We start from the raw sequence: 8,238 nt of genomic DNA on the forward strand, positions 1-8,238 counted from the left end.
GCCCTTTTTATATGAGGGCAATTTTATCCAAAAAAACTGATGCATGGAAAGTGACACAATGGGGTGGACCGCACACATGTCTAAATATGACTATGACACAAGACCATGAGAAGCTTGATTCAAATTTAATTGCGACTTGCGTAGTAGGTACGTTTTTTATGTTCATACTATCCTACTTTTGTGTTATTTGTTATTTTAATTTGTAATTTTATTTAATTATTTGAATTACAGGCATGATCAGAGAAGATCCATCAATAAAAATTTCTTTGACTCAAGAAAGGATAAATAGTGAATTTTCCTATAAGGTGATTGCAATTGAATATGGCGATTGGGAAGAGTCGTATGCGAAACTCTCATCATGGCTAACACACATGCAAAATTATTCTCCTGGCTCTTACTTTCAAATACTACATGACAATTTTATTGTTGGTAATAGGGTGAGTTGCGAACATCGTCAGTTTCATAGAGTATTTTGGACATTTGGTCAATGCAAGGAGGCTTTTAAGTACTGTAAGCCAATCATACAAGTTGACGGCACACATTTATACGGCAAATACCGTGAGACCCTGTTAATGGCCACATCGCAAGATGGAAATGGTGGTGTTCTTCCTCTAGCATTCGCCATGGTCGAAGGCGAGACGCTAACAGCATGGTCATGGTTTTTGGCCCACTTGCGTGAACACGTCACAGATAAGAATGAAATTTGTCTAATATCTGATCGTCACGCGAGTATAAAGTCTGTTGTCTCTAACGAAGCACTTGGTTGGCAACCTCCCCACGGTTATCATGTGTACTGCGTCCGACACATAGCCAGCAATTTCAATCGCAAATTCAACAACGCGAAACAAAAAGAGATGTTCGAGAAATTGGGTAAGGTTTATTTTATACATTAATTTAATTTGAGTTTGATGTCTACGTACAAATTTTGATGATAACAAATTTGATGCAGCGTACACTCCTTACAAGCATGTGTTTGATCAAAACTTAGAAAAATTTTGTCAATTGAGTCCAGCCATAGCAAGATGGATTGATCGCATTTCAAAGGAAAAATGGAGCATGGCTTACAATACATCTGGATGACGATATGGTCACATGAAAACCAACCTATCAGAATGTGTGAATAAGGTGTTGAAAGATTGTCGCAGCATTCCATAACAGCGTTGGTCAAGTCAACATATAGTAGGTGCCGAAAGTACTTTGTTGATCGTGGTCGCCAAGCCCAAAGACAATTAAGAGAAGGCCAAGTTTATTGTTCTAAGCTTGTTACAGAACTTAGGAAAAATCAAGAACAAGCTTGTTCGCACATCGTTCGCGTGTATGATATCCACTCGACAAGGTTTGAAGTAGAGGAGACCTTCAATCCTATAACGCAACGTGCGGACAAAATGGGCAGTTAACTTGAATGGCCATTATTGTCAATGCGGAAGGTATTCTGCGCTTCACTATCCATGTTCACACATTATTGCAGCTTGTGGTTACGTGAGCATGAACTACTACCAATATATAGATGTTGTTTACACAATGAGCACATCTTAAAAGCATACTCCGCACAGTGGTGGCCTCTTGGGAATGAAGCGGCAATTCCTCCTTCTGATGAGGCATGGACACTAATCCCTGACCCAACTACAATTCGTGCGAAAGGTCGGCCAAAATCAACAAGGATAAGGAATGAGATGGATTGGGTCGAACCATCTGACCACCGACAAAAATGTAGTAGATGTGGAGCTGAAGGGCACAATAGGCGTCGATGTCCAATGCAATATGACCGTGGGAGTAATTCATTTAATTGATTTATGTATGTTACATGACTGACTTGTATTGCTTTAGGTTTTGTTCAATGTATTTACTTGTTGGTCTTCAATGAAATCGTCAGTTACTTTTTGTTGAATGTGTGCTTCTAATGAAATAAAATTACATTTAGAAGTTGAAATAAATGGAGTGGATCAATCGAGGTTGAGTGACATTGGTGTTGATCGTTAGTTAGAAACGTTAGTTTGTTATTTTGTCTACCTTAGTTTTTTTAAACTATCTACAATGACAAACTATGGACTTAGTCATTATGGTTTAGTGTCTAAGTATTTTGGTTTAGTGTTTAGGGTCTAAGCCTTAGGTTTTAGTGTTTAGAATTTTGGGATTACGGGTTTAGGGTTAAGGGGTTTGGGTTTAGGTGTTAAAGTTAGGGTTAGTTTAGAGGGTTTGGTTTATGATTTAGTAATTTAGGGTTAGGGTTTATGTTTTAATTTTAGGGTTAGGGTTTAGATTCTTAATATTTTAGTGTTAGGGTTAGGTTTATTTAGGTTAGGGTATTAGGGTTAGTTCTATTTTAGGGTTAGGGTTAGTTTTTTATTTAAGGGTTAGGGTTTAGTTTTTTTTTTAGGGTTAGGGTTAGTTTTTATATTTATGGGTTAGGGTAGTTTTTTTTAGGTTAGGTTATTCTATTTTTTAGGGGTTATGGTTAGTTCTTATATTTAAGGGTTAGGGTTTAGTTTTAATGTTTTAAGGGTTAGGGTTTAGTTTTTTTATTTAGGGTTAGGGTTAGTTTTTTATTTTAAGGGTTAGGGTTTAATTCTTATTTTTTTAGGGTTAGGGTTAATTTTTTTATTTTAGGTTAGGGTTTAGTTCTGAACATTTTAGGGGTTAGGGTTAGTTTTTTATTTTATGGTTAGGGTTAGTGCTTATTTTTAGGTGTTAGGGTAAGTTTTTTATTTTAAGGGTTAGGGTTAGTTTTTATGGTTAGGGTTTAGTTCACATTGATGTTCATCGTTACTTAGAAACATTAGTTTTTTCCTTTTGGCTACCTTAGTTATTTGGTTTAGGGTTCATTGATTATTATAGTTTGATACGCGACATAAATTTATCCATAAGTAAGCCTTAATAAACTGAATATCATACATTACGTGTGAATTCAAATTACAAATATACAACAAAGCCTTAATAAACGGAGACATGCAAATCATTCATTTTGGTGTCCGTGATGCCGTGAGGATGTGCCACATGGTCGATCCCATCTTCGTGCTTGGCGATCAGGATTTCTTCTGCCCCGATCCTCCCCGCTTCTTCTTCGTCAGCCTCCGCAGAAAATGCGTGACGCAAATCAACACCGAATAAGTCACCCGTATTAGGTATTTGTCCCGGTACATTCCATTGTGTTCCTAACGGGGCATTAGGTGTTGGAATTGGGCCATGATATTGCTGTGAAGGGGTCATTGTGGGCCATGAAAAATGAGCTTGTGTTTCCGCAACACCACCGAACGATTGCTGGCTTGCAGAAGTATCAGTGTGATGACCCTGAAAAGGATACTGATACATCTGTGTCGGATACTCAGCAAATGTTTGTGGCGTGTAATACATTCCATGGCCACGCTCCGCCATTTGTTGGGAATATTCTTCCGCTTCAACAGTCTCCCTTCGTCTGTCTATGCCCTGAGTTTCAACACTTGACTGAAGTATGTGAAACTGTTGTGCGGGAAATTGACGCTCTGATGCAGGACCATGTGACACTGGCTCAGTGACTCTCTCTTGCTCTTCGGATAAAATTGTAATTTTTTCCACATAAGGCACGAGATCATCAATGTCCATGTATTCCTCCCTTGAGGAGACACCATGTATTGTAATGTCTCCGCAACTTCAGCCTGCAATTATAAGGGGTCAGAAAATTAATGGCCATCATTAAAAAAATGTTCAAGTTAAATATTCAAAAAAATTAAAAAATACCAATGTAGTCGTCTTTGCATTTTGTGGGTCAACAAACATCTTTGTCTTTCGCCTATACCAGACCATGTAGTCCGAGTTAAACTCAATAGGCCTTCTTGTCGGGGATAAGCGTCGACCCTAAATGCATGGCGATTATTCCACTGATGAATCATTGGGGCGAACAATTGCCCCCAATTTTCGTCATGTTTCCCTTTAATGTTATGCCATGAATGTTTAAGGGTTGTGAAGGAGACTCTGGAATTGGTTGCTGCATCCCAAATTGTCTCAATACTCTGTCCGGTTGGTGCCACTCAATAACTTGGAAACAAATTAGTGGCACCACCGCGTACCACGCGAGACTTCCGACTAAACAAACGGGAGGCAACAATGATATAACGGTTGATGGGTACGGCTCCCACACAAACTGCATATAACAACATAGTTGTGAACATTTTAGTAAAATAACACATATAATTTTTTATTTTACAAATACAATAGCATGTTCTTACCTCATGACGTTTCATAATATCCAACTTGCGACGAAAAACTCTCACATCATCATTGCCGATATGTTGGTTTCCACGTCGCAGCCACCTACAAAGATTAAAATTTAATATATGCTAAAACCATTTATTCTATTGAAATGAAAGACGCTGTTAAAAATGACTAACCTGTGCCCAGTGGTGTATTTTCTACTTGGGAAGGAGTCCTCTTTGGAGCCAAGGTTGGACATCGTTCCCATGCCCACATTTGTAGTAAGATGCACATACCTCCGATTGATTTAGTTTTATAATCGGTGGCATTGCACATCTCTCTGTATAGAAAACCAAGTACGGCAGCTCCCCATGCATATCTGCCACATTCTTCAAAGTCACGTAAAAATTGAAGGTACCTTAGCGAAACTTTGTTACTGCTTTTGTCAACGAACAAGACACCTCCAATGAATCTCAGTATCCATGCACGGGCAAACCTTCGTACTTGTTCTTCGTCGTCGTCATTATTTATTTGTGCAAAATGGTGAGCCAGCCAACTTAATTTAACCACACTACCTTTAATTTCATCTTCTTGTGGTCTGACTCCCAATAATTCCTCACATAAATCAGCCCAATCAAGATTTGTTGGACCGATTAATGGTAAACCATCCACACTTATACCTAACAATACAGAGACGTCTTGGAGAGTAATAGTACATTCTCCGCATCTCATGTGAAAGTATGTGTTTCTGGCCTCCATCTTTCTATCAGAGCACTAATTAATGAGCATTTATTTTTAAGTACCCATCTTGATAATCCAGGCGAAACCAGATTGTAGAAGAAAAGGAAAATTTGCTCAGGAATTTGTTCTTCCCCTTGATACGTGGGGACAGCTCGTCTGATATGTAATTTCCTATCTTCTTCCCCATTCCAAACATGTTCTGAAACATGCTTAGGTTGCATCCATAATACATCAGCATCGATGGGGCCAGACTTAATGTTAACATGTGATGAAGATGATGATGAAGATGCATTGCTACTACAAAATAAAATATAATACATTATTTGTAGATAATATAAATTAAATTAAACTACGCACATTTATAAAAACATTATTAAATATATAACAATAAATTTGAAAAAATCAAACTGGCCAATTTTTAATATATTCTATACATAAATTAAAATACATGTGAACAAAACTTTAAATAAATAATTTTTTTTCTACAATTAAAAAAAATAATTGAATAAAATATGGACTAACAAATTATTTATAATACAAACAAATATTGAAATGCAAAAAATTATTTAAAAATATATATACAAAAATTATAATAATGTACAATCTATCATATATTTAATAACATAAATTTCTAAAACAATTAATATTAACCTACAAACTAAAACTAACACTATCTATCATATATATATATATATACTAAACTAAAACTAAAAATAATTAACTCAAACAATATTAACTTATCAATTCATTTATTTAAAACTATACTATCTATATATAACATACAAAAATATAACACTAATAAGACAAATTTACGCATCTCTAATATTACAATTATTTATTTACGTGTAAATGCTTAATATTATAAAAACTAAAAATTTATGTCTACCTAAAATTTACAAATATGTACTGCTAATATTAATTTATGCCTAATATTTCTACCCTATCTAATATTACGTGTGTGCCTAATATTTCTAAGGCTAATATTAAGTGTGTCTAATATTTTTAAACTATAACCTTTGGTTGTGGCTTACTAAAGTATCATATATATATATATAATATATATATATATATATATATATATATATATATATATCACATATATAATATCTAAAAATATATACTACAAACTAAATAATATTTTATACTAACTAACCTAACCTAACCTTCAAATATCTATTATACATAAAAATTAATAACAGCATACTTATTAATAATAGTAACTAACATAACCTTACAATACCTATTAATCCTAATTAACCTAAACTTACAATACCTATCTAGCTAACCTATTATTTTAAAAATATTAACAAACAGAATATATAAATCATAATATACAAATGTTATTTAAGAATATCACTTACCAGGAATTAGGAATTATGAATTATGGAAGAAAAAAACTCAGCAAAAGCAAAGCACCAACAGCACAGCACGCAGAACACTCAAGAAATCAACAATGGAGAAAAGCAAAGGTAGGTAGAAGAAGAGAAGTGTGAATCCAAAGTTTACGTTGAAGCTTTTTTATAGAAGAAAAGCGTATACAAATGGTCAAAAGCTACTCAAATCCTACTCTGTATATGCTACATCCCTAAACAATGCTATGCTGCATCCCTAAACAATGCAAAGCAGAACCTAATACTGAAAAGCTGAAGCCCTGCAAGCCCTAACTGCAAGCCCCTGAAGCTTCACGTGAAGCCTGGCCCGTCTCGCCAGCACTGTGGGCGAGTCCCACGTGGCTCTATCTCGCCATCACTGTGGGCGAGTCCCACGTAGCTTGTGTGTCGCCATTTGCATTGGCGACACTCTCCTCTCTCCCTCCTACGTGGCTTATATCGCCACTGGTACTGGCGGCACTCTCCTCTCTCCACCTTTGCCGCCAGTGGGTATGGCGGGTTCAGCCTTGCCGCCAATGGCAATGGCGGCTTCCACCCAATAACAGACCCCCTCCGTCATTTCTTTTAAAACAGACCCCAATCCGTAAATAGTTTTTAAAATAAGCCCCCTTAGGTAAATTTGCCCTTTCTAGGATGGTCTCTTAAACAAAGATGCTTCCTGATAAGAAATTCTACTATAGATGAGTTCATGCAATTAGCTGATGCATTACCTGAAATTCTAACTTTCCCAATAATAAGAGAAAAGGATTTTCATCTCCTTCATCATTCATTTTTGTCTTCTACACTGAAAAATGAAAAACACCCTTACATATAACCTAAGATTTTTATTTAGAATTTATATATATATATATATATATATTATTAAATCAAAATTAATTATTATAAAATTTATTGTATAAACTTATATGCATATTAAATATATATTAAAAAATTTAATATTATATATACAATATTAATTAATTATTTTATAACATAATTAACTTATTTGCTTAATTGGTTAGAATATCGTGCTAATAACGCGAAAATCACATGTTGATAATAGTACCAAATAGCCCAAATAAAAAAAAAATAACTACGGTCAAAGTTAAAGCAAGATCAATCATGTGTTTCTAAAATATTCAAATCTCCTTTACATAATTAGATTTTGTAAAAATAAAAATTTAGATCTTAGGGCTCTAAAATTTAGCATGTATTCGCTAAGTATGGTCCATTTTTCTCCTAATTATAAAATTTCAATTCCAATAATATGTATTCAAAATGTGCCTAAATATTCTTACCACTCAAATCAATCATTTATTATTTTTCATTTATATTTATAAATTGTGTCACGTGTGAGCTTCCAATTATATAAAATCTTCTTTTATATAATACTTGTGTTTTGCACGGGTCAATTTTATAATCTATAACTATTTTTATCATTTTTAATAAATTTTTATTAAATGAGTTTAACTCAATTAGTTGAACATGATATGTGAGTTATTGTAAATCTTTTAACTATGTCTTTGATTTCTATGAATAAAAAATTTTCAATAAATTTTTCACTCTTTATATTTTATATAAAGACATAATAGTATATATGTTTGTAAATATTTAAAAAATATATTAAAATTGTTATAAATATATATATATATATATATATATACAAATAATTTAATATTTACATACATATTATATCATTTATATATATATATATATATATATATATATATATATATATAACTAAAATATATTTATTTTTTCAAAAAATGTAAAAATTATTATATGTAATTTAAGTAAAGCGTAAAATTATAATAACTATTTCTTTATATTTATAAATTTGACTAATATCGTAATGTGTGTCTAGGAGGTCATTTACTGATTTTCATTAATTAAATATTTCCTATTCTTAATTCTCCATTCTTCCATTTTTAAATAATTAACATCATTACCAATTTTAATG

The sequence above is a fragment of the Glycine max genome, chromosome 18 (assembly GCF_000004515.6).
Source record: "Glycine max cultivar Williams 82 chromosome 18, Glycine_max_v4.0, whole genome shotgun sequence".
NCBI classification, from domain to species: Eukaryota; Viridiplantae; Streptophyta; class Magnoliopsida; order Fabales; family Fabaceae; genus Glycine; species Glycine max.